A 24887-nucleotide genomic window follows, 5' to 3' on the forward strand; every position below is an offset into this window, starting at 1 on the left:
AGGAGCAACCAGCCAATGCAGAAACATAAAGTTTTGTACCTTTCATCTAGCTTTGATCTTGAACTTTGCCCAAACTCAACTGCAGTTTGGTGATTTCCAAATAAAAATAAGATTTCCCTATTTTTTTTAGCATGTGGAAAAGCCACAAGTCAGGAAGATACTGTATAAAATTTTGAAGGGAGGATCCTAAAAGATGATAATGCATAGATCAACCCATAAACCAAGCAGTCTTACTAAAACCGTATAATTGTTGATGACTGTTGTACAAATTTAAAGGAGAAATTAATCTACAGAGCATTCAGGAATGTTCATGTAGCACCCGTAGAAATTTTTTAAAGCACCATCTTCTATTCCCAAGTCCACCTAGTTGCTGTGTCATCCTGGCAAAAGCCACAACTAGTTTAAGGAATTGCGGATGGGTAGGTATTACAAGCATGCTTATACAAACTCCGAAGTGCCTTTTCCCTTGTACTCCAGAGAACTTCAGTCATAATAATTGTATCAAATGATAATAAAAGGATCGAGTTCACATATTAGGGGAAACTGTGGTTTGTTTTATTATGATTTGTTAAACAACAGCCTGTTTTTATTAAACAAATCGTAGTTCACTCAAAGTAGCTGTGCTCACAGATTGAATAAAGCACAAAGTGCATTAAATCTTACTGCACTGTGTGATGTCAGCCAAATATATTTAAGCGCTTTGTCAATTACTGTGGTTTGTTTTGGATTCATTGCCTACAACAGTAGAAAGCAGTGTTCTTACTGAACAGGATAGGCATTGCATAGCTCCAGAATTAAAAGGACCAGAGAAACTTTTTTAAAAGTAATGTCTGAAAAAAAAAAGAGAGAGCATATAAAATATCTCCTGTGAGTTAGACTTCCTCTGCCCATAACTGCTATGACAACATAAATAATGGACTTTTGTTATACTTTCCTGTGATATCAGATATAACCCCAATTAAAAATGAAAGAGTAACAGCAAAGAGAACAATTAAATTAATGTAGAAAGGAAGGAGGATGACCTTGATGAAGAGATGCAAGTTCCGTTGGACAAAGTAAAACAAGTTTTGAGTCCACAACGACCGATAAACATTGAAGCAGCTCAGACAAACACCTTCTTAATTCACAAATCTGTAAGCAGGAGGTACAACACAATGAGACTTGCAAGAATCTGTTATCTTGGTGTGGTCTACCTAAGGGAACATTTATTGACCGATCAAACAAAATTATTTTGTTAACAAACTACAGGTAGTCCTCAAACTTAGGAGTGATGAGAAGATTTACAGTAATAGTAGTGCAGACTTTGTAATAGTTGAACAGGGTTGAGGGAATTATTTGTTTAGCAGAGTGATGGTGTTTGGGAAAAAACTGTTCTTGTGTCTAGTTGTTCTGGTGTGCGATGCTCTGTAGCGTCGTTTTGAGGGAAGGAGTTGAAACAGTTTCTGTCTGGGATGTGAGGGGTCTGTAAATATTTTCACAGCCCTCTTTTTGACTCGTGCAGTATACAGTTCCTCAATTGAAGGCAGGTGGGTAGCAATTGTTTTTTCTGCAGTCCCAATTACTCTCTGAAATCTGTTTATGTCCTGTTGGGTTGCAGAACCAAACCAGACAGTTATAGAGGTGCCAATGACAGACTCAATCATTCCTCTGTAGAACTGGATCAGCAGCTCATTGGGCACTTTGAGCTTCCTGAGTTGGCGCAGTCAATTTTTTTTTCTATAACTAATCAAACACTTGATCCAACAGAAGACATAATGCCTTGGGAACAACAGAAAGACTGTGGACTGAGTAAGAGAGACATACAGGTAGTCTTTGACTTACAGCAGGTCATTTAGTGACCATTTAAAGATACAACAGTACTGAAAAAAGTGACTTACAAGCATTTTCACATATGCAACCATTGTAGCATCCCCAAGGTCATGGATAAAAATTCAGACGCTTGACAATTGACTCATATTTATGATGGTTGCAGTGCTCCAAGATCATGCGATCACCTTTTGTGACCTGACAAGCAAAGTTAATAGAGATGCCAGACTCACTTAACAACCGTGTCACTAGCTTAACAACCGCAGTGATTCACTTAACAACTGTGACAAGAATGGTCATAAAATGGGACAAAACAGCTGTCTTGTTTAGGAACAGAAATTTTGGGCTCAGTTGTGGTTGTAATTTGAGGACTATCTGTACTCTAATATCAAGCAATGATCAGGAACATTTTTCTCTGTATTTAACACATATTTCCTGCTTAACTGTGCATCCCTATACCAGACTTCTCTTATTGCCTGCAGAAACCGTAACATTATTAGTGGAGGCTAATAAGAGGACATTAATGAAATATAATGTGAGTTCATTTAAACCAGTGTCTTCATTTTATTTTAGTGCTGTGCAGCATGGAATCTTATGTAGCTTCCTGCTGAGAAGTGGATTTGAGTCATTTAATTCTTGAAATGTATGAACTAGCTAACCTACTTCCCAACTCCTGGAAAGATTTTTAAGGAATAGATAAATAACAACATGCACCTTCCTGCTGAGGGAAATTGGAGGAGAAGAGGGAATAACCACGGAATGAAGCCTCAACAGAGTGATAAAAATGCCACCACCATTGGTAATACAAGGAGTCCTGGTAGAGATAATTAAAAGTCTGAAGAGGAAGCTGTCACACTGATGAGTAGAAGGAAAAAGAAGGAGCACCAGGGGACAAAGATCAAATAAAAGAAAACAATATTTTACCCTAATCCATTAAAATCAACAATTAAAAACCAATACATTCTTCCCAATAGACACATAACTCAGCATGGTTTACTTATGCATGCAATACACATTGTGCTTATGTAGCATTTTTCCAATGGGATTGCCAAGGTATTTCACAGATACTAATGATACTGTTCAATCCGTCTATTTTAAGCAGCAGGCGTGGTATACAAATATATAAATATATATTTGTTTATATATATACCATATTTGCCGGCGTATAAGACGACTTTTTGCCCTGAAAACATGCCTCCAAGTGGGGGGGTCGTCTTATACGCCGGAGGACTCCGACTCCCACTTCGAGCTTGAGTTGCAGCCGGGAGGAGGCTGGGGGAGCGGTGTGTGTGTGTGTGTGTGTGTGTGGTGGGTGTCACTCGCCACGCGCTGCGCAACCTTTCCCCCTCTTCCTTCCTTAGTGGTGTGGGGAGGAGAGGATTCGAAGATCCTCACGTGCGGCGTACTTTTTTCTTTTTTTTCTTTTTGCACGCAGGTTTTGCATGCGGGCGGCTGTAGGTTAAGGATGGGGAGCCCCGGGTGGGTTATCAGGTTTTACGGTGCTTCCAACATGTGCGAACGGTGGGAGAGAGCCGGAGAAGAGAGCGGCGAGCGCCCGCTGTGTGAAATCCTGCCGTCAAAGCAACACTGGGGGAGGCAGGGTATAAATTTACCAGGTTAATGTAGCAATGGTGATTAATGCCCAGAACATTGTTTGCGGGTATTGGGGTGTGTGTGTGTGTGTGTGGTGGTGGTGAGGAGAGGTTGTCCTTTGAATGCGGAAAAGTAGGTGTGACCTTGTGTAGGAAAATAAAGAGATCCTTTTAACGTGTTTGGCTTCTTTGCCTCCCCTCGTTCGTTTTGACGTGGAGATAATGGCCTTCGGGCGGGAGGGAAGAAAACGGTAGCTGGATCATTTCAAATTTCACTTACTCTCCTGCCTCACTTCAATATGTCTGAGCGACTCCAGATACTGGAAGACTTTTTGAATGAAAGTGTTACCTCCATTTTTTTTTTTTAAAGAGGGCCACTTGGGGAAAAAAAAAGATTCTAAGGAATTCCTTGTTTCTTGATTAAAGAGAAGGCATTGAATATACTGTTCCTTGGCAGCCTTTTCAGTGTCCGGGTTTTTGGTGTGTGTGTGTGTGTGTGTGTGTGTGAGAGAGAGAGAGAGAGAGAGAGATCAGCTGTATTGAGAAGAGAACGTTTCCTGTGTTCTCATTTTATTTACAACATATTTTACGCTTAATGGTAAGCAATGAAAAATATTTTTAAAACTCATTTCTAAACTCCATAGCTATTTGCATATTCTTGGTTCAAAAATTGGATTAGCTCATTTCAAAATTGTCCAAAGCAGAAAAGTGCGTCAAAAAAAAAAAAGTGCAAAAGTGGAAGGTGTGTGGAAGAGGGGTAGTCTTATACGGCGAGTATATAACAAACTCTATATTTTGAGTGGAAATGTTGGGGGTCGTCTTATACGCCCAGTCGTCTTATACGCCGGCAAATACGGTATGTGTTTGTGTGTGTATGTGTGTATGCGTGTGTCTATGTGTATGTGTGTATACATAAATATAAATATAATAAATATAAATATAATAAATATAAATATAATAAATATAAATATAAATGTATGTATGTATGTATGTATATGTATATGTATATGTATACCTATATATGTATATGTATATCTATATCTATATCTATATATCTATATATGTATATCTATATCTATATCTATATATATCTATATCTATATGTATATCTATATCTATAAACAAACGAGGATAATTATTACATTTAGAAACAGCAAATGAACTCGGAGGCCATAGGTTCAGCAGTGTCTGCGTATTGGGCAGAGAGTCCCAGGAATCCAGAAAAGCTTGCATGGAAATATTAGGGGTTAAAGTTGGTACCATTTGCATGCAGACAATACAGTGGGCCCCTGGGTCTTTTTCTCCGACTTCCGCCCAGCTCCATCATTATAAACGAAAGCAGAAACATTAGATTGTTAAGGAACTCCAGCTCACACAAAGAGTTTGTCACTTGCATTACAAGTTGCATTACATGGAAGTTGCAGCCGTACGCTGGAGTTTCTGTTTAGGGATGCAAAGCTTGAACCGTGCAATCAGCTGTGTAAAAAATGTACCAAATTGGGAGTGAGACTTTTTAAAATGATACTTGAAGAGCCAGTAACTGTTGCTAATGCCAGAGCTAAATAGGATTTATGTATTTCCTAGACTATTCTCTCGTAGTGAAGGTCTAGTGAAAGAAGATACTAGGCAATATATCTTAATTTTCATTCAAAGGCTATTTCTACTGAGCATCCTAACCCACTAATGCACAGTGTAACTTCCTAAAAGAAATGATGGATTAGATATTAGAAAGAGACGTTTGCAATATTGGGAGAATCACTTGTTCTGTAATATGTTCTTGAGAGGAATATTAACTGTATGTGCACAAAACTACGATCAACACAGATGGTAACACAAATTTTTAAGCATGTACGTTGATTTGTACCTGATGCTAAATTATAATGAGTACATGTACATGTTATACTGAGACCAAATAAGAAACAATATTCTGATCTAATATTTTATTTATTAAATATATTGGCCACCCAAATCCAGGACAGCCTACAAAATTAGAAAAGCAACATGAAAACAGCTGAATTTCTGTTGCTAAGCGAGACAGTGGTGAGCTGAGTTTTGCCCCATTTTATGACTTTTCTTGCCATAGTTGTTAAGTGAATCACAAATTAGTAACCTGATTGTTAAGTACACCTGACACATTGACTTTGCTTGTCGAAAGGTGACGAAAAGTGATCCCATGATCCCAGGACACTGCAACTGTCATAAAAACAAGCCAGTTGTCAAGTATCCAGTTAGGCTCTGTAAGCACAAGAGAGTACTGATGTAGAATCATGAGATCTAGTACACAAGGGCCTGGAGTGATAGGGGTTGTGTGAGCCTCTGTTCTTCGACCCTTGAGTCTGCTTTCCTTCCTTCTAAAGTCATTTAGGAAGACATCATGATTAGACAATAAGGTTTTAAGTTGGACCAAATTTTGAGGTAGCATCGTGGTCTCATCTTAGAAGCACTAATCCTCTTTCACAGGATCTGAGTAGGACTCTAAGCTAGCTTCACCAGGACATCCCACAGCCAACATCATGGCAATGCTGTAACTATGACAGTGTTTATTATCTGTTTCTCTCTACTTATGCACTGTTTTGTATGGATTACAGATTAGTTATCCTGTTACTTGATAATGTTTGCAAATTACTAAATGAAAATTTTAAAAATCAATGCAATATTTGGGTACCAGAAGGTGGAGTTGCATCAGAATGTTCTTTTACAAGGGAGACCAACCAAGAAATAAAACATTCTAGGCTGTATCTGGATGATATTGTAGGCAGATCCAGACTGAGAGGCTAAGGTTGTTAACCCAAGGTATCTTACCTATTCTGACAGCCATATCAGACATGAACAAGAGCTTTCTAATATAATTAGCAAGCATTCTGTTTGAGAGTAACCTATGATTAAAAGTAATATTTACTGCATGCGAATCTTCCTGACCTCTGGCAGATTTCCCTGTTGTATCTACTCAGTGTTGCTCCTCCTTTGGAAGTTCGGTTAGGATATAGAGTGGTTTAGTTGTTGTTTCCTGAATTAATATTGCCTATGCTTCTTTGTGCATCTCTAGGTTTTGGATCCTGATCGCTAACCCTGACCTAGAACAGTGTAAATAATGGCATAGAGAAAGTTTGAAATACCATACAACAGAGTTCCCCAACCTTTCCAGTTTTACAGGGGGTGGGGAGAGGGGATGATTCCAGCTGCTCACATAAGTGGGGATGCACAAGTGCACACAGGTGCACGCCCACCACTTTCACAGCCTGGTTCCAAACAGTTCACAGCCCAGTAGTGGATCGCAGCCCCGGAACTGGGCACCCCTGCTTTGCAAATCCATGTGTTGGGTTGAATAATCACACGCTGACTAAACTGTCTGAACTGTCACATGGTACTATTGCTTTCTGAATAGCTCATACTTTTGTGTAATCAATTGTCAATATAACCCTTAATTTGGGCCTGACCATCTAGCTGTTTTGCATGCAACACACCAATTCAGGTAAAGGGTAGAAGGCTTTGTATTTAGGATGACATCTCAGTCACCTCGGCAGTAGTGGGGGGCCGACTGCTATGCATGCTATGAAACTAGACATCCACATTGATTTTGTATTCCCTCTTCTGGTTTCTCAAGTAAGCTGGGAAGATAACTAGTAAATTTTAATGCAGGTTAAAGTTCAGCAAAAAAGAAAAAAAAAGCCCAGTAGAGGGACGATGCAAACAGGCAACTAGGCCAATCTGCATATACTTCATCTATATTTGAATAGTAGGAAAAACATTCATTTAGATCGATATGTCTTGAGGTCCCACTGCATCCTGGCAATGCTGCACAATTTTCTGCACGACCTGAGCCAAAACTACCGGTTTGGAAGCATGAGAAATAGAGAAACTGAACGCAGAGACGTGAAGCCCAATCCATAATTACAGAAAATATTTCAATATTTCAATCATAACAAAAGAATGGAAGCATCATGCTGTCTTCTCTTTCCCCAGTAAGCTACATCTAACCAATAGCAGGTGACTAAGTCCCACTTTCTTGAAGACAGTCAGTAGTCCAGAAGTGCAGGGACTGAGGTGTCACAATATTTTGTATTTTGCAGATGATCAGGTCCTATTAGCCTTACAGAACATAAGAATTCTGATGAGAGGATTTATAATTATTTATATAATTATGAAATATAATACCGTTTCTCATATAATAAGGCGGGTCTTATTTTTTTGAGCGAAAAAATGGCTAGGCTGTCTTTTCGGGGTGACTTAATTCCCCCCTTGCATCTTCGGTGGGCGGCGATGGCTTGGATGTTGACCTCGGCATTGGTGGGGCTCTTCGTATCGGGGCACCATATCCGGTGTGCAACAAAAGTACTTCCTAACGGCAAGCCCCCCACCATTTGCCCATTTCGCATGTTTTAATATAGGCCTTAATTTGTGGGAGGGGCTTAATTTCATTTCATGCCTATAAAACATGCTGGGACTTCCTATTGGGGGAGGCCGTATTGTTGGAGAAACAGGGTATTTAATAATGTATAACATATAATTATTCATATTTTCAAGAATAGTTGCTATGGCCAGAAAGTGCCATTCAAAGTTGTTGGGAAAGATCTGGCTTCGGAAAGTCCTTGATTTATGGCCATGCATTTAACGACTGTTCAAAGTTATGACTGCAAAAAAAGTGACTTTCAAAAGTGATCCTCACACTTTATGACTGCTGCAATGTCCCCACAGTCAGACACTGTGCTTGGGTTTGGGTGCTTGGCAATCAGCATGTATTTACGATGGTTTGCAGTGTTCCAAAGTACACAATTGCTGTTTGCTTCCTTCCCAGGGAGCTTCCAACAAGCAAAGTCCATTGGAAGAAGTCGGACTCATGTCACATCTGTGTGATTTGCTTAACAACCGTGTCAAAAAATAATAATCAATGTAAAATCGGGTGTGACTCAATTAATGACTGCATCACTTAACAGCAGAAATTCTGGTTGTAGTTGTGGTCATAAGTCAAGGACTATCTGTGCTTTAAGCATAAAAATAATTTTGACAGTATGCAAGGTCAAGTTGCACTCAATAGCTAATCCAAATGCAGTCCTAATTCGCCTATCATGTTACAGGTATGTGTGTGTGAATTAGCTTTTGTGGGGCTACAGTGTAGTTCATGCTACTTTGCAAAGGGAGGTTCTGTACCCTGTGCAGATGCATGCCAAATAAGTATAGTATGTGGTATAGAAAATACAGAACAGAGAGATGAGTATTGAATGACAACCAAAAAAATTATATGAGCCAAGGTGGTACCAGGGGTGGGATTCTACCAGTTCGCACCTATTCACTAGAACCGGTTGTTAACATTCTAAGCAGTTCGGAGAACTGGTTGTTAGAAGAAATTACTGGCCTAATCCTGTAAGGAAGACAGGAAGGAAACATTCTGGTGTTGCTTACAGAAACCGCCTCTCCATTAACCCTTATTACATTCTTGGCAGGACTAGACTTCATGTCTCATAAACTTCTCTGGAGTTTTTTTTTCCCTCCTTTGCTGGTACTTTGCTTGTGTGGAGTGACCATTCAAAGTTACAATGGCACTGAAAAAAGTGACTTATGACTGTTTTTCACACTTACGACTATTACAGCATCCTCACAGTCACGAGGCCAGGCGAGGAGATGCGTGCCACGATGTGAGTGATGTTGAGTTGGCCATGCCCAGCCAATAACATGACCACCAAGCCAGACCCACCAACTAAGCCACACCCACAGAACCAGTTGTTAAAAAATTTGAATCCCACCCCTAACAATGGTTAGAATATAGTACTGCAGGCTACTTCTGCTGCCTGCTGGCTGCCTGCAATTTGGCAGTTCAGATCTCAGATAACAGATAATCAGTTGGAAGGGACCTTGTAGGTCATTTAGTCCAACCCCCCCATCCAAGCAGGACACCCTACACCATTTCTGACAAATGGCAGTCCAATCTCTTCTTCAAAGTCTCAAGTGATGGTGCTCCCACAACTTCCAAGGGCAAGCTGTTCCATTGGTTCATTGTTCTCACTGTCAGAAAGTTTCTCCTTATTTCCAGGTTAAATCTCTCCTTGTTCAGTTTCCATCCATTATTCCTTGTCTGGCCTTCAGGTGGTTTAGAAAATAGCTTGACCCCTTCCTCCCTGTGGCAGCCCCTCAAATATTGGAAGACTGCTATCATGTCTCCCCTGGTCCTTCTCACCCGGCTCAAGGTTGACTCAGCCTTCCATCCTTCTGAGGTCAGTAAAATGAGGACCCAGAGTATTGGGGGCAATAGGCTGACTCTGTAAACCACTTAGAGAGGGCTATAAAGCACTGTAAAGCGGTATATAAGTCTAAGTGCTATTGCTATATACAGTAGCTCATTTGTGGGTAAATGATGCAACAGGATCTTATTAATGACATCTGTGTCAGTTTGGTTATGTGCAATAAAATCCAACTAATTTTGCCACCGATGTCATTTATGACTCCAATTCTTTCTCTCTCCATTCTGTTGATTTCAGTTAAACAGTGCCTCCCTTATATGATATGCTAGAAATTTCAAAAGAATGAAATGCAGGTAGTCCTCAACTTGGATGAGTTTGTTTAGTGACTGTTCAAAGTTACAATAGCACTGAAGTAAGTGACTTATGACCATTTTTCACACTTATGACCGTTATGGGATTCCCCATGATCACATGACCAAAATCCAGACACTTGGCAACTAACTCATATTTATGACAGTTGCATGTCCCTGGGTCCCTGGGTCCCCTTTTACAACCTTCTGATGAGCAAAGTCAATGGGGAAGCCAGATTCACTTAACAACTGTGTTACTAACTTAACAATAGTCGTGATTCACTTAACAACTGTGGCAAGAAAGATCATAAAATGAGACATGTATAAATATATACAACTGAGTCTTAATGTAACATGTGGCTACGTAAACAAGATCTGGGTTGATCATATATCACTAGAGTATATGAAATAAAAATTGGGATGCCCAAATTAAAGTAGGTTGGTATTGAGAATTAAATTTGTTCATTAATTTTATCGTAGCTATTTTCTTTTTTGGCAATTGGCACATTACATAAATTGACGGATGGATTATAGATTGGGAAATTTTTCCTAGTCAAGTTTACAGCTATCTGTATTTTCATGTAATCAAGTCATTGGAGCATGCAAAAGAAAATGTCTCGGTAGTCATTGGTAAAAAATAGTAGTATGTGAGTATGCATGCATAATGTATTTTTTTCAAGATCCAGGAGTATTGTGCATATTGTTCTAAAATATTTATGCCTTTGCTAAGGAAATAGGACTGAAGCTGAAGACCCTGAGGAAAAAATGTGAATGCAGGGAAGCCAAGTTTTAATCCAGCACATTAACTAAAGTTGCAAAATGCTTTTACTACTTACATGGTGGAAAAGGAAAGCGGAAACCATAAATCCTTCTCCCAACACTCATCAGCCTCTTTTTGCTAAAATTATTTCTGTCTTATTGACAGATATAACTTGCAAGTATTCAGTTATTACTTGCAGAAAAGGAAAAGGAAATATGCCAAGGGCTATTTTTTTAAGTGATTGTATGAACAAACTCCAGTCTGTCTGTCATGCCCTATATAGGCCAAACCATTAGACAGAATGATGCAAAACACTCTTGGCAGCGCATGCAACCATATCAGTTCAGCTATTCCTTCCCACTTCCTATACTAGTTATAATACTTGCCTAGGCTTCTGAAGAACAGAGCCATTCAGAAATAACCAAGAGAAAGCCAACTCAGTCTACATAGTTCTTGCGGCTTTACATATAAATATCTTGAATGCTTTTCTGATTCGGAGTGGAATTGAGTGGGAGTGGGATGGAATAGCATAGAATAGCATAGAACAGAATAGAATAGAATAGAATAGAATAGAATAGAATAGAATAGAATAGAATAGAATAGAATAGAACAGAATAGAATTATTGGCCAAGTGTGATTGGACAAACAAGGAATTTGTCTCCGGTACGTAAGCTCTCACTGTGCATACAAACAACGAAGTAACATAATCATAAGATACCAATAGGAGAAGGTAGCATAAAAGATGGGAAAGATAATAGTAATACAGCCATACTACATGGGTAAATATTCCTACACAGTATACACCAATATACCAAACCATATTGGTAGCATGGCATCATTGCTTGACTGGATAGTATGTAGTCAGCAGAAGGATCAAGGAGTAATAAACTGTTACTAAGGCAGGTAACAAATACAGGATCTTTTGGTCCTGTACACAAACACACATACAAAGAATATGCAAATGATTTTGGCTTAGCATATTGTGTGAGAGCTGCTATCTATCAGAGGATATAATAATTCTGTTAACCACGGTTGAATGCCAAAGGCTTCTTAATAAAACTAGAGTATGTGACATAATCAAGAGATATATTTACAAGAGCAATAAGATGCTCATCATTTAGTGGCTGAGTTTACATATTGCATTAAGCTATAATGTGATTTATTTATGTTTGGTCTTCTTGAATCCAGTTATTATGATTTAGAAATTATGGTTTAAGGCCTATAACAGGGTGTGCATTATATCAGCTAATTCCTGCTTATTCACCAAACCATGGCTCAGCGTATTAGGAGAAAATCAATTAAAAGAATTTTATAGCCATTGGCAAAAACTTGGAGCAAAAACTTCCCAAGTATAGTCATGAGGAATTTGGAATTTTAAGGCATCCGAGATATTTTTCTGATTCTGACAATTAATTGAGAGCAGTTTCTCTGGGCAAAGATGTCAGTTATATCAACAGCCCTAAATTGCCCAGCTTGTCAGCCAAAACACCTAGGATACGTAATGATTTTTAAAAAACCTGCTAAATAAAAGGAGTAAAAAGAAATGATAGAATTAAAGTAAAGTAAGTAGTTAAATATGAGCAAGTAAGTAAGTACTGAAGTAAGCAGTTAAATATGAGCAAAGAACCTAGTCAATCCGTGCAAAATTGGAGGAATTCTGGGAAAGAAATGACAAACTGAAGACAGTGAAGCCAACAACCCCATTGGAAGGAAGAATTGACAAGGATTTGACATTACCCACAAGTTCTTTACTGAGGAAGAACTTAATTGAAACTAGTGTGGTAAAAGATTAGCTAGTTTTAATTACACAATTGTGGGCAATAAGGTGAATCACTAGATTTATTATTTCTCGACTCTTTACAATCTTCAGTTAAAACACTGTTGAGATGCTGCAGTTCATTCAATAAATCAGATAATATCTAATTTATTGGTTTTTATTAATTTATCAAATGTATATGGCTGCCCATCTCACACAGAAATGATTCTGGGAAGTGTACAACAATTAAATAAAACAATAAATATTTGAAATCAATCATTAAAAGCAGCCATACTTAAAATACAAAAATACAATTCAGATAAGGAGAGAATAGATTAAACACAATGATAAGGCCATCTTAGAATAAGTCCGAGTGCCCTGAATGACTTTGGTGTAAGATGGGAGAATATTCCATATTCCTTCTCTCAACCATCCTTTTTGCAATGAATTCTAAATATATTTTAAAACTATATTAATGCAAATAGGCTTTGTAGAAAGAGATTAGATACAATCAGATACAATTAGCAAATGCAAGGCAAGGAGCAGAAATGAATCAACACACAAGAGTCTGCTATCAGTGCAGAATCAGATTCTAGAGGCCTCACAATCAGGGCAGATAGGAAGGCAAAGTACAGCCAAATAATTGGAGTCCAGGTAATAAAATACATGACAATACAGAGTTGAAGTTCAAAAGCATATCAAAAAAGCAATTCAAAATCCCAAGAGCTGAGGAATAAAAATTTCAAAGCAGGAGCCACATCAGATTTTATGATAGCGTTTCCTACAAAATGATCGTATCTCAGTGGGAAGATTTTATCATCCAAATTTCTTTGGTCACTCCTCATTCTAGCTGGTTCTTTGACAAACAATAGCTTTTGTACATTTTCAACTGTTTCATTCTGTCCTCTGGGGTGAAAGAGGGAAGACTAATCCATAAAATTGCAAGATAAAGATTCAAAAGACAGCCCATACCACTTTGTTGGGTTATTTTAAATGGTTATTTCAGAAATGACCGTGGATGGTATTAATTAGAAAGAAAAAAAGACTGTTCTGCTCTATTAGGTAGTAATCACCAAGAAGAGGAACAGAAAATACCTTCGTTTTATATTCTATTATACTGTTGGCTTTGGATTGCTTTTGATTTAAATGGTTAGATTATTACCATTAAGTACTTAAGTCTGTTGATGGATGATAGTTGATATGCCACTTGCATATTGAGCACTTATTGCACAAACACACTCCTGAAATTAGTGGCAACAACTTCAAAGGATCAGGGTTCCAGGTTTTTTTTTGTAAGATCTATAATACTAGACTAGAGAAGATTAGGGGGCTATGGTTGGTTGGCCAGCCAGTCCTTTCTACAATTTATTTTATTTTATTTTTTATTTGTCAATTGCTTACAAGATAATAGGTATAAGTAAAAACATAGTTATAAATACATGGATACATATAAGAAAAATATTAAAAAATATAAAAGAAACAATAGGACAGGGACGGTAGCCATGTTGTTGCGCTTATGCACGCCCCCTACAGACCTCTTAGGAAAGGGGTGAGGTCAATAGTAGACAGTCCAAGGGTAAAGTTTTTGGGGTTTGGGGAAAAAAACCACAGTCAAGTAGAGTATTCCAGACATTGACCACTCTGTTGCTGAAATCGTATTTCCTGCAATTAAGTTTGGTGTGATTAACCTTGAGTTTGTATCTATTGTTTGCTCTTGTGTTATTATGGTTGAAGCTGAAGTATTCATTGGCAGGTAGGACATTGCAATGTATGATTTTATATACTATACTTAGATTGGACCAAAGGCGGTGTAGTTCTAGGTTTTCTAGGTCTAGAATTTCAAGTCTGGTGGCATAAAGTATTCTGCAACGAGTAGAGGAGTGGAGAACTCTTCTTGTGAAATATTTCTGGACTTTCTCAACTGTGTTAATATCAGATACGTAATGTGGGTTCCAGACTGATGAGCTGTATTTGAGTATTGGTCTAGCAAATGTTTTGTATGCTCTAGTTATTAGTGTAATATTACCAGAGAAAAGGCTACATAAGATTAGGTTAACAACTCTTAACACCTTTTTGGCTATGTAGTTACAGTGGGCTCTAGCACTTAGGTCATTTGAGATGAGTACTTCAAGTTCCTTGACAGAGTTTGGATCATCAACAAGGTCTTGACCATTCAGCCTGAATTTTATTTTCTGATTTTTTTTTGCCAATATGTAGGATAGAGCATTTATTTGTTGAGATTTGAAGTTGCCATTTGTTTGACCATTCTGATACATAGTCAAGGTCTTTTTGAAGGGTAGCAGTATTGTCTGTGGTGTTGAATAGCTTTACATCATCAGCAAAGAGAATGCAGTTGCTCTTGATATGATCATAGAGGTCATTTATGTAGAGTATGAAAAGAGTTGGTCCTAGAACACTGTCTTGGGGGACACCACTGTTGACAGGTACAGAATTTGATAGGACACTCCCAATTTTGACCATTTGTTGTCTGTTTGACAGGAATGCTTCTATCCAGTTATGCAGGTGTCCAGAGATACTGTAAGATTTTAGTTTTAGGAGTAGTTTGTTGTGTACCACTGAATCAAAGGCTTTACAGAAGTCTATGTAGATTGCGTCTATTGCTTTGCCCTGATCGAGTTGTGTAGTCCATGTTTTTGCAGTGTAAGAGTTGCAGATTACATGATAGCTTTTTCCTAAAAGCAAATTGTTTTGGTTTTAAAAACCACAATGTTTTCATCTATCCTGTATATTTATCTGGGACTCACCCAGGTATCAATCATGTTTAGTGTGAGACATTTCAACTTCTGTAAATTCTAGCAACGAACTGCAAATTATTGGGAATTGAAGTCAAACTTATCTAGACTTGGGTAAAGGTAGTTTATGAAGTGCCTGTCAGCTGCAAACAACTAGATCCACACTTGAAGAGTTCAATTTGCTGCTTTATTGCTAAAGTCTAAACATAGCAATCTTTTCAGATTGACAGATTGCACCTGGGGGAGACGACATAAGGTTCAAGTCGAACTTTTCTCTCTTGTAACCCATGTATGGATTCTAGACTATGTCCCTGTTTTGACTCCTCCCCCTTGCTTGGCAGTCTCTCTCCTATATCACTTGATATAATAATTCTCTTGGTCATAGAATAATTGAATATTATCCGGCTGCTTATTTATTTTACAATCTTCATAGCTCACATGAGGTGTGGTTTTGTGTGTGGGTTAAAATCTGTGAGAAGGTGTAAAGAGCATCATTCTCCTGTGGAATTGTGTATATCAGTTTATTATGCATAAAACGGGCAAGGCTGGCATCATGATGCTCCATCTGCTAGGTTGTTAATTTTGACCATCAATCCTGTGGCTGCTGCTGAACCCAATCAACTCACAAGGTCCTGAGTTAAGCAAATGAAAATGATTAAAAACAACATTAATAATAAATGCCAGTGCCCTCCTCCCCCCATGCCAATAATAATTTGGTTAGGATTAAAGGCCTGGTGAAATTAAACTATCTTTGAAGATCTTTAAAAAAACATTCCAAATTGTGGGACCATCACCCAGAAAGTCTATTATTTCATCTGTGTCTATCTTACTCCAGAGAGGAAGTAATAGGTCTTTCAAGATGTTTCTCACTGGAAGGACAGATTCAGTTCTTCAGATTCAGAAGATGGTGCTGAGATAATGGAAGAATAGTATTTATATTAGCCGGGCCTGTTCTCAGTTTACACATTTCTCTTTAACAAAGTCAGAACTAAAAATCTCAACATAATGATGAACACACAAAGTGACTAATGCATGAAATAGTCTTTCAGCTCCTCAATTAATTGTTTCATATATTTCTTTTGATCATTTTATAGAACTGTATTGTGCTGTTGGTAAAAGAACAGGTACAGTTTCTTGAGTGAAGAAGAGAAATTTGGATACCTCTTGACTTACATCTGCCTTATTGGTCTTGCAGTTTAATGTATCTAAAAGGCTATCAGTCAATGAGCATATGTGTAGACATTTTCTCCATTCTGTATCAAGCCAGCTGCATGTGCAAATAAGGTTTTAAAATGCTTACCTCATGCCTTCTAGTTCTCACAAGTTAACAACTGATGATTAATAATTGGAGTTCATTGAAACTGGGTGGCTAATAAATTCAAATGAGTAAAATAGTAGGCATTTCTGCATGTGCAAATAGCCATGTAAGGAGAAGAGCTTTGAAGCAAAATGCATTGGCAGAATATAATTTAGGCAAAACAACAAATATACTCTGGAACACATAGACATGTATTTCTTTTTTGCTGTCATCAATAATTATTTGAAACTCCTTGGTTCAAAGTTTGAGAAATAATTGGAAATGAGGATTCCTATCATCTGATCCCAGAAAGCTTCACAAAATTTGGAAAATCCGGCTTTTCAAATTTCAAAAAGGAGACAGGGCAAATGAAAGACTTTTAAATTCAGTTGGCATGAACATTTATTGAATTTCAAGAACTTGATCAGGACCTTTGTACAGTAAAGATTTTTGAGGGATATCTTGGAGATGAATGTGTGCATATAAATTTGTTGCATTTCTGGAAGACAAAAATGGAAAATACCTTCAAACTCAATTACACCAATACTACTTAACTAGTTTCTTAATCACTCAGAGGGTTGCAGATATGTTTATTTCTTTCCATCCAGGACACTTTTAGTGTGTTTTCTTAACATTTTCATCTTCTTCTAATTGTTTCATATATTGCTTCATTTTCTCAGTGCCCTATTTTGGGTTGCAATTTTTAACGTGCAAATAACATTACAGAATCTGGGGAAATGCAAATTTGAACATAAAGTATGCAGCAGCATATAATAATATTCTGGTGTGCAAAGAAGCTTGGTACAGCTGAACTAGGTAAATTTACGTTTAAAATTGTGTGCCATTTGAACTCCTCCTTTTCATTCAGCAGTAATAAGGTCTATGACATAGAATGAAATTGTTTCTTAAAAATAAAAAATTAATGAACTTGTTACTCACTCTTATCTTTTCCCAGATGTGAGAATAGAATGTGCTACAGGTAGTCCTCAACTTATTACCATTCATTTAATTACCATTCAAAGTTACAAGGGCACTGAAAAAAGTGATTTATGACCATTTTTCACACTTATGACCATTGCAGTATCTCTACGGTCATGTGATCAAAAGTCAGATGCTTGGAAACTAGTTAATATTTATGAACCGCGGTGGTGCAGTGGTTAGAGTGCAGTACTGCAGGCTACTTCTGCTGTCTGCTGTCTGCCTGCAATTTGGCAGTTAAAATCTCACCAGGCTCAAGGTTGACTCAGACTTCCATACTTCCAAGATGGGTAAAATGAGGACCCAGATTGTTGGGGGAAATATTCTAACTCTGTAAACAGCTTAGAGAGGGCTGTAAAGCACTGTAAAGTGGTATATTAAGTCTAAGTGCTATTGCTATTGCTATGACGGTTGCAGTGTCCTGGGGTCATTTGATCATCTTTTGCGACTTTCTGACAAGCAAAATCAACGCGGAAGCCAAATTCACTTAGCAACCTTGTTACTAACTTATCAACCACAGTGATTCACTTAACAACTGTGGCAAAAAATAAAAATAAAAAGGGGCACAACTCACTTAAAAGAAATGTTGAGCTCAGTTGTGGTCATAAGTAGAAGACTACCTGTAATTTGCTAGTTTCGAGGAATTCAAAACCCCTTTGTGAAAAGTGTCTCTGGGCTGATGGGATGTATTTTATAAGACTAGTTACTTGAAAGTTAGTTAAAGCCAAGATTGGTTTTCTTACAGTGGCAGACCATCATTGTTGCCAGAAAGGTAGTCATCCTTTAACTCAAGATTTAGCGATGTTTCATTCTTAAAGGAAATTTTGTGCATTATGTGATTAATGTATGAAATATATATCAACTTTTAACCTTTGAATTGGCTTCATATTGATGAAAAAATTGTGTAAGATGATTTTACATAATCTAAATTTAAGTAATTTGAAAGTTAATTTGTATTATCCCATATTGAGCTGTTCTTAGGAATCTTGTAGTGCAACAATGTGGAATAATGATGGTTTAAATGTTATTTTGCTCTTTAACATTTTTAACATTATTATTTTTCTATTTTATTTTGCTGGAATCTGTGTTACTCCATATGTTTTTTCCGGATTTTAGTTTTGTTTAGCCTATTTGAACTTTACATACAAGTCTTGTTTTTTCTGTGTTAACTGTACTTAAAAAAAAATGACAAAAGCACCATATATTATTTTGCATACGGTCAGATCTACTATCAACTCAGGTAGTTCAAAAGATGTTCGCCCTGAAGAGAGGAATACAATGAGTTGCAGCAACCACTAGGGGGCTTAGAGGGCACAAAATGTTGGTGTAGCTTGCAAATCTCCAAAAGGGAAATGAGGAAAAAGATTTGTATGCCATTGTTCTTACAATAGAAAGACCCAATGTCAAAGTGACTAATGTCTCTCAGTACCCTCCTTAGGAAAGAATGCTAATTCCAAATAGGTATCACTTAAAAAAAAAAAATACTAGCTGCTATAATAAATTGCTTTTTAATTTCTTTCACATAATATCCTTTTTTACATTTGGCCCAATACATTCGTGTATTTAATCCTATCATTAAACTATTCTGCTAGGTTTGTTTTTTTTTAAATTAAAACTTAATCAGTCTGTGAAATGGACATGGAATGAATGACATTGCTTCTTTGCTTTTTGAGCAAGTGACATGAAATGAAATGTATGAAATTTTATTATCAGTTTCTTGGAGAATCTGTAAACAAGAAGTCTGTTTTACATATATAACCAAGTCAATTTTTCCTCAGGGACATTTTCCGGATGCAATGAAGATCTTCATACTTACACACAGAGCGGAAATGAACCGATGCAACCCGATTTGTAGAATCTATGAACAGCTTTGCCCTATGAATCCTATTTGTGTATAAACTGGCCAAAGAAGTGTTCTGTGCATTGAACCTGTACATTTAGTTTTCTCTGCTGTGTTAGAGTTGTTGGATCTATATAATGCTTGACTAGTGCTCATTAATAGCAGGAAGGAGTGTAATTCTGGTCAGATACACTACCAATACGGTGGGAATATACAGAGAAGTGGCAGTGTATGAGTGCTAAGCACTATACTAGTTTTTCCAAAATTGTTGCCTTCCAGATGAGTTGTGACTGTAACACCCGGGCTACAACACAACTGGAGGGCATCAGGCTGGGAAAACTGAACAATGACAGTCATGTCTAAACACATCTGAATGCCCTCGTTTCTCCAGCTTGCACAACAATTAAAGATCTGCAGCTGTGGACTACAAGTGAATTCCCATATGCAGATTAACATCAAAGCCATGCCGCAGTTACATATTTAAGTCAATTCGGTGAGTTGTAGGCAGAGACTTGGAGTTGAATCAGGAAGCCCGGATCCAAATCTCAATTCAGCTTTGAATTTGGTGACCAACCATTTTCTTTCGGCTAAGCTACCACAACATATTGTTCTAAACCAGGGGTCCCCAAACTTGGCAAATTTAAGACTTGTGGACTTCAACTCCCAGAATTCTGGGAGTTGAAGTCCACAAGTCTTAAAGTTGTCAAGTTTAGAGAGCTCTGTTCTAAACAAATGAGATAATCTTCTGTAGGCCACTTGAAGCTCCTTAAAGACCACCTGAAAAACTAACAAATAACAGTACAGATTTTCAGGCCCATACTATGGGGTGGTTAATTCCTAATTTGTGACATTGCAAGCTACATGTTCTATTTCCCTTTGCTTTCTTTTAAAGTAGGAAATTTTTTAAATGGTTCCTACAATAAGTGTTTATGAATTACAGAGGTAGTGAACAATGAATGCCAATTAATGGTTCATCTTTTGGGGGAGTAGGGAAGCATTGTCCTCTATGAACCCACTAAGGGTCACAACAGGAACAGAGAGAGTGGGTGGAAAACATATAAACCTCGCCTTTTCTCCAGTCTCTGTTCCTGATTGCTATTAGTGGCAATTAATCAAATTGTTTGGATCTCTCTACCCACGGCAATTCTGTTTGAGTGAGCGAAGGTTGAAAGCAGGGATTGCTTTCCAAATGATGGGAAGGGCCTGTAGAGATCCAAGAGCAGCAACAAGCCCAAAACTAATCAAGCTCTCACTTTGAGTGTTTGGTACAGCTGCATCCAAGTGCAGGGGAACTGTGTTTGTGGTGTCACAGGCCAATGGGAAAGGACAACAGCTTAAGACTAATTGCTGTAGGGGCTTATTTTCAGAAGCCCAAATGAGTCTTTAAGCTTGATTCTGCAAAGTGCTTTGCTGGTTTTCATGCTTCATCACGCTCAGGCTATTGGAGGCGTTTAAATTCCATTAAAAGTCAGCACTAAATAGGCACCGAAGTGTCATGTTTACTTTTGAAAACCTGTCCCTTAATCTTCTTCTGGGGTCGAAAGCAAAAAGAGGAATGCTTTTAGTGAATAGAAGAATGGGAAGTACTCCATCCCACACATCTTCAATTTAGGTTAGCTGTAAACTAACAGATAAAAAGCCATTTGCATGCAGTGTGCAGGATCCTTCGCTTTCCAGAAACGTTGCTGCAAAAGCAATGATAAGGAACTAGAGCTATGCAATACCACTCTTTTTAACAACTTGTTCTTTAAATCTAATTTTGGGTGGAGGATGAAAAATAAAATCATGCAGTGGTTTTCCTGTGTGGCAAATCCCACGACAGTCCACTTTCTACACAGTTAATTTGGTAGTAAAGAGATCCTCTCTGAAATTCAGGTTGAAAGTATTCATGACTATAGCTAAGATTGCTTGGACAGTCAAGTGGAGACCAGCTTTGTCCATCTAATGCCCTCCAAAGAAATTTGAACTTCAGGTCCCATCATTCCCACTCACACTGCCTGTTGGTACTACAACCTGTTGATCAACAGAGCTGAGAAGCAATAGAGAAAGTCTACCAGAAAAGGATTTTCTATTGTTTACCCCATTATCTTTAGAACAGATGGTTAGTTTTAAACTACACAAGTTACATGCTTACTGTTGTAATGCAATGGCTTTAATAGAGAGAGCAATAACACTTGTAGACCACACCAAGTTAGTTTAAATCCATTTATTAAATAATCTGTTCCATTAGTTTCCTTTGAAGGGGAAGTATTTTCTCCTCACATAACCCTGAGGGAGGATGAGAAAGTGTAACTCACTTTCCACCAAATAGCCAATCCAGCAGATGGCAGCACCTGGCCAACTTTGGTTCTTACCAAAAGAAGAAAGAAAACAAGGTAAACTCAGGCCTGGCTGGAAAAGAGCAAGAAACCTCTTAGAAAACATCCAAACATTTTGATAAAAAAATCAAAATATCTAAAGGCTGCATTGGAAAAATAAAAAAGCATCCTGATAGAAAGCAATACTGTAGTTTGCACTGTCAAAATCATTGAGTTCAATGGTTTACAGAAAACCTACTATTAGAAATGTGAATTTGGGAGCCATGATTATATGAAGTTTGATGGAGTGAAGTTTCCATCCCACTATTTCCTCCTCCTTTCTGTCTCTCTCTGCATTCATCTGTGGGTGCATGTCCTCCTAGTTTCCTCCAACAATTTCACACAATCTGCAGTACAGCCCTAATTTAAAGGGTCGGAGTTACCTCTGCCTGGGCAGGGAATACTAGTCAATCTGGAAATCTAAGCTCTTAAACTACAGCCCTGTCTCAACTATGACCAACTAGCAATGCAGTGCAGAATCCCTTTTCTCCCCTTAACCTCTTCTGAATGTTTTTTAATCTCTTTGTCATGCTAAGAATACGTAGGGAAAGAGAGTGCTGATGCTGCAGCAGAAAGCAGGGAACTGGTTAGGGGAAATGAACTCGGTGAGGGGGTGAAATGAAGGGGCCAGTCTGTTTCTGAACAATTAGAAGAATCAGTCCTGATTCTTCAGTTTTGCCCTGCCTGGGGGGCCGGGTGAGGGTGGTTTCAGGCTTTGTGGCGGAAAATGGTATCAGAACGCAAACTGACAGGAATGGCATTTGTTGGGAGTATCAGGCAAGTCAGATGGCACTCAAAGCAAAGTGAAGGGCTGAGTAGATTTTGACAGGCAAAATGAAGTGAAGTTAAAAGCTAATAAACTTTCAAGTGCAAACTTCAGTGATTTGTATTGGATTGGTAAGGAAAGCAAAAGAATTGGTTAGATTTGTAAAGCTGTTCCCAGGGGTTTAGCTCCAACTTGATAGCCGTGTTCATACAGTACTCATGCTCTTGGGTAACTATGATTCATAGAATTACACCAATTTTCCAGGATGGTAACAATGAAATGTGCACTAATTTCACTGGCTGGGTTTGCATAACACAGAAAGAAAGAAATTTGGTTGGTTTTGTTTCTAGTGCCTTTCTTTCAGTTTTTTTTTCTATAGTGGTGAAGGATAACCTGCTTTGGATGGGCAGGATCCATTTTAAGCTCTTTTATGATTTATAGCAATTTTCTTTAGTGCCATCCAGTTTAAGATGGACTCCAATTCCCTTATTTTCCAGCCAATGTGGGGAGTGAGCTGGGAGAGAGAGAGAGAGAGAGAGACTGGGGAGGATGGGGAGCTGCAATCACACAACTCCCTGAGGGCATCAAACCCGTCAAACGCAACCATGCACACTGTTGTGTGTCCCACAACAGAAACTGGGATTTCTGCAATCTCGGGGAAGAAATTTGCCTTCGAAATCTTTGGCTAGGGAATCCCGAACGAGACGCAGAAAGCCACCCCATTCTCATGGCTTGAAAGGAAATGCCGCCGAATTGCGTGAACCAACACACACAGAGCCTCTAACATTTCGACTTCTCCATGGGGAGGGACCGGGTGTGGGGGGGAGTCCGAGGTGCAATGAGAACAGCCGAGGTGTTTCAGCAAGGCGAGCTCGAAGGTGGAAGCGGCTAAACGTAACTAAGACAACCCCCCCCGGTTCTTTAAAACAGCGCCTTGCCTTCTCCTGTGGCGGGTTCGAAGCGGGCCGAAAGTTTTACGAAAGGCGCTGGAACTTCTTCCTCAGCCGCCCAGCGGAGGCGGCGATGTGGACGCCTCGCGCCTTTGCGGCCGGACGCTTCGACAGGAGCGCGGCTTTGGCCCGAAACGGTTCGAATTCCGAGTCCGCGCGAGCCCCGAGTCCGGAGAAGCGCTCGCCCGCGGAAAGCCGGTCTCCCTTTTGGGAAGGTGACCGCTCTCTCGCCCCAGCTAAAGTCGCCTTCGCCTTTAAGCCGAGTCGGCTGAAGAAGCCGCGGCGGAGGCAGTTGCTGCTGGTGGGACCGGCGTGAGCGTAAAAAAAAAACAAAAAACAACCCAATAAAACGCGACGATAATTTGCGTGAAAAAAAACCCCAAACACAAAACCACAGAAGCCGGGGGAAGTGGGGGGAGGGACGGCGGGCGCCGGGACCGCGAGAAACGAAGAAGGGAAGAAAACGAAAAAGTCTTCCTTACGGGGTGCCGAAGTTTGCTTTACTCCGCCTGCGACGCTCTTGAGTTCCCCACACTTTCGCCGCGGCTTCCTCCTCCTCCTCCTCCTCCTCCTCTCCCCTTTCCCTCCAGGCTCGCTCCTGCTCGCTCCCTCCCTGCTTTCCCCCCTTTCTCGCTCTTTCCCTCCAGCGGCGCCTGGACGCCTTGAGCTGATAAGGAAGACGAGAAGCGGCGGCGGCGGCAGCAGCAGCAGCAACCGAGGAGCGTGCGTTGTGTTGCCGCCGCCGCGAGAGTGGGGTGGGGGGAGGGGGGGGAGAGAGAGAGAGACAGAGAGAGAGACAGAGAGAACTGGCCCGGAAGGGGCGCGATTGGTGGGGCTGCAAAAGGCGACCCCCGTCCCTAGCGCGCAACTCCCAATAAATTATTAAATAAAAATAATAATAAAAGTTCCCGGCGGGCTTTGTTTGAGGCGGTCCCCCTTTGCTTCCCCCCCACCCACCCCCGTTTTGTTTTGTTTTGTTTTTGACAGCTGGGCTCAGGCGACCTCTTGTTGGCTTGTTGGGGGGAAAGTTTCCCGTTCTTACTCCCCACCTCCTCTCTCTCCCTCGGTCTCCCTTTCCCAGGACCAATAACGAGCTGTTCTGAGGTACAGTAGCGGTGGGAGGAGGTTAAAAAGAGAGAGAGAGAGAGAGAGAGAAACGGGGGGAGAGAGAGAGAGAGAAAGGGGGAAGCTCCGTTGTGTTCTTTCAGTTTTGGGACGACCTCGCCTCTACCTCCCCCCCGCCGCTCCTCCTTTCGCCCAACCTGTGGCGGGGACCAGATTCAAATTTCTCACGTCTTGACCTCGAGGAGCTTTTCCTCACCTATCGCATCTCCTCCCCCCACCCCCGCCGCTGAAGTTTTTTTTTTTCTGGGGGGGTGTTTGCGAAGGCCTTGGAGTGTGTGTGTGTGTGTCTGTCTGTCTGTCTGTCTGGGTGAGTGTGTGTGAAAATCACCTGGAGGGCTGTTGAGAGAGCCGGTTTGGAGGAGGAGGTGGGGGTGGGGTGGG

At 39.6% G+C, this 24887-nt stretch overlaps 1 long non-coding RNA gene across 2 annotated transcripts in view; it reads right to left on the minus strand.

Annotated features, from left to right (window-relative positions):
* LOC148132448 (uncharacterized) overlaps nt 1–24039 on the minus strand; it is a 37371-nt gene extending 13332 nt beyond the window's left edge. For both annotated transcript variants that reach the window (XR_015748010.1, XR_015748009.1), the window contains exon 1: nt 23864–24039. This is a non-coding gene — a long non-coding RNA (uncharacterized LOC148132448). The remainder of the gene's footprint in view (nt 1–23863) is intronic.
* Nucleotides 24040–24887: the final 848 nt, after the last annotated feature.

The sequence above is a fragment of the Notechis scutatus genome, chromosome 2 (genome assembly GCF_049901735.1).
Source record: "Notechis scutatus isolate UNSWTSFEM ecotype Mainland chromosome 2, rNotScu1.2, whole genome shotgun sequence".
Classification (NCBI taxonomy): Eukaryota; Metazoa; Chordata; class Lepidosauria; order Squamata; family Elapidae; genus Notechis; species Notechis scutatus.